General features: G+C 44.7%; 1 pseudogene; it reads left to right on the forward strand.

Moving 5' to 3' along the window:
• The first annotated feature begins 301 nt into the window (after positions 1-301).
• On the forward strand, positions 302-3,018 carry LOC136148568 (nucleolin pseudogene; annotated as a pseudogene).
• Positions 3,019-3,293: the final 275 nt, after the last annotated feature.

Below are 3,293 nucleotides of genomic sequence, written 5' to 3' on the forward strand. Positions count from 1 at the left end.
CTTTTGCTTCATTGACTATGCCAAAGCCTTTGACTGTGTGGATCACAACAAACTGTGGGAAATTCTTCAAGAGATGGGAATACCAGACCACTTACCTGTCTTCTGAGAAACCTGTATGCAGGTCAGGAAGCAACAGTTAGAACTGGACATGGAAAAATGAACTGGTTCCAAATTATTCAAGGAGTACATCAAGGCTGTATACTGGTACTTTACTTATTTAACTTACATTCAGAGTACATCATGAGAAATGCTGGACTCAATGAAGCATAAGCTGGAATCAAGAATGCCGGGAGAGCTTTCGCCTCAGTCTCGAGCGCTAGCTGGCAGCCAAGCGTACACGCTCAGGGATTAGCGGCCGCCATCGACGGTGCTTAGGTTCCTCTGGGCTCGTCTGCGCCACTCGCTCGCCGCACACTCCGCCGTCATAAGCCGCCATCATGGTAAAGCTCGCAAAGGCCGGTAAAAATCAAGGTGACTCCAAGAAAATGGCTCCTCCCCCAAAGGAGGTGGAAGAAGATAGTGAAGATGAGGAAATGTCAGAAGATGAAGACAATGAGAGCAGTGGAGAAGAGGTTGTTATCCCTCAGAAAAAAGGCAAGAAGGCTACCACGACTCCAGCAAAGAAGATGATGGTTTCCCCAACAAAAAAGGTTGCAGTTGCCACACCGGCAAAGAAAGCAGTTGTCACCCCTGGCAAAAAGGCAGCAGCTATGCCAGCCAAGAAGACAGTTACACCTGCCAAAGCAGTGGTAACACCTGGCAAAAAGGGAGCCACCCCAGGCAAAGCATTGGTAGCAACCTCTGGTAAGAAGGGAGCAGCTGCCTCAGGCAAGGGAGCAAAGAACGGCAAGAATGCCAAGAAGGAAGACAGTGATGAAGAAGATGAAGATGACAGTGAAGAGGAAGACGACGAAGATGAAGAGGAGGATGAACCAGCAGTGAGGAAGGCAGCTGCTGCTTTTGGTGGTGCTCCTGCCACAGATGATGAGGATGACGAGGATGAGGATGATGATGACGATGATGATGAGGAGGAGGATGAGGAGGATGAGAAGGACGAAGATGACTCTGAAGAAGAACCTATGGAGATTGTACCAGCCAAAGGAAAGAAAGCTCCAGTAAAAGCTGTTCCTGTGAAGGCCAAGAGCGCTGATGAAGATGAAGATGAAGAGGATGATGATGATGAAGAGGAGGAGGAAGAGGATGACGATGATGAAGAGGAGGACGACGATGAGGAGGAAGAAGAGGAGGAGGAGGAGGAAGAGGAGGAGGAAGAGGAAGAAGAGCCTGTCAAAGAAGCACCTGGAAAACGAAAGAAGGAAATGGCCAAACAAAAAGCAGCTCCTGAAGCCAAGAAACAAAAAGTGGAAGGCACAGAACCAACTACATCTTTCAATCTCTTTGTTGGAAACCTGAACTTCAATAAATCTGCTCCTGAATTGAAAACGGGTATCAGTGATCTTTTTGCTAAAAATGATCTTGCTGTTGTCGATGTCAGAATTGGTGTGTCTAGGAAGTTTGGCTATGTGGATTTTGAATCTGCCGAAGACCTGGAAAAAACCTTGGAACTCACTGGTTTAAAAGTCTTTGGCAATGAAATTAAACTAGAAAAACCAAAGGGAAAAGACAGTAAGAAAGATCGAGATGCAAGAACACTTTTGGCTAAAAATCTGCCTTACAAAGTTACTCAGGATGAATTAAAAGAAGTGTTTGAAGATGCTGTGGAGATCAGATTAGTCAGCAACGATGGAAAGAGTAAAGGGATTGCTTATATTGAATTTAAGACAGAAGCTGATGCAGAAAAAACCTTGGAAGAAAAGCAGGGAACAGAGATAGATGGGCGATCCATTTCTCTGTACTACACCGGAGAGAAAGGTCAAAGTCAAGACCATAGAGGGGGAAAGAATAGCACTTGGAGTGGTGAATCAAAAACCCTGGTTTTAAGCAACCTCTCCTATAGTGCAACGGGAGAAACTCTTCAGGAAGTTTTTGAGAAGGCAACTCATATCAAGGTGCCCCAGAACCAAAATGGCAAATCTAAAGGGTATGCATTTATAGAATTTGCTTCATTTGAAGATGCTAAAGAAGCTTTAAATTCATGTAATAAAAGGGAAATTGAGGGCAGAGCCATCAGACTGGAGTTGCAAGGACCCAGGGGATCACCTAATGCAAGAAGCCAGCCATCCAAAACTCTGTTTGTCAAAGGTCTCTCTGAGGATACCACAGAAGAGACGTTAAAGGAGTCGTTTGATGGCTCTATTCGAGCAAGGATAGTCACTGACCGGGAGACTGGATCCTCCAAAGGGTTTGGTTTTGTAGACTTCAATAGTGAGGAAGATGCCAAAGCTGCCAAGGAGGCCATGGAAGACGGTGAAATCGATGGAAAAAAAGTCACTTTAGACTGGGCCAAACCTAAGGGTGAAGGTGGCTTTGGTGGTCGAGGAGGAGGCAGAGATGGCTTTGGAGGCCGAGGTGGTGGCAGAGGTGGCCGAGGTGGATTTGGTGGCAGAGGCTGGGGAGGCTTTGGAGGGCGAGGAGGCTTCCGAGGAGGCAGAGGAGGAGGAGGAGACCACAAGCCACAAGGAAAGAAGACGAAGTTTGAATAGTTTCTTCTATCCCTGTCTCTCCCTCTTCCATTTGAAAGAAAGGACTCTGGGGTTTTTACTCTGTTACCTGATCAATGACAGAGCCTCCTGAGGACATTCCAAGACAGTATACAGCCCTGTGGTCTACTTGGAAGTCTGTATAGATAACATTTCAAGGGAGATAACCCTGTTGGTGTTGACTGGATATTCGTATAAACTTTTTAAAGAGATGAGTGATAGAGCTAACCCTTATCTGTAAGTTTTGAATTTTTATTGTTTCTTCCCATGTACAAAACCATTTTTTTCCTACGGAGTTGTTGTTTTTTTTTTTGCGTTGGGGGGTGTAAAGGAAAGCAGAATGTTTTATCATGATTTTTGCTTCAGCAATTTTGGGACAAATTAAAAGTCCTAGAACTCTGAAAAAAAAAAAAAAGAATGCCGGGAGAAATATCAATAATCTCAGATATGCATATGACACCACCCTTATGGCAGAAAGTGAAGAGGAGCTAAAGAGTCTCTTGATGAAAGTGAAAGAGTAGAGTGAAAAAGCTGGCTTAAAACTCAACATTCAAAAATGGATCATGGCATCCAATCCCATGGAAACAATGGAAACCGTGACAGACTTTATTTTCTTGGGCTCCAAAATCACTGTAGATGGTGACTGCAGCTATGAAATTAAAAGATGCTTGTTCCTTGGAAGAAAAGCTAAGA

Source organism: Muntiacus reevesi, chromosome 17 (assembly GCF_963930625.1).
Source record: "Muntiacus reevesi chromosome 17, mMunRee1.1, whole genome shotgun sequence".
In the NCBI taxonomy this organism is placed as follows: Eukaryota; Metazoa; Chordata; class Mammalia; order Artiodactyla; family Cervidae; genus Muntiacus; species Muntiacus reevesi.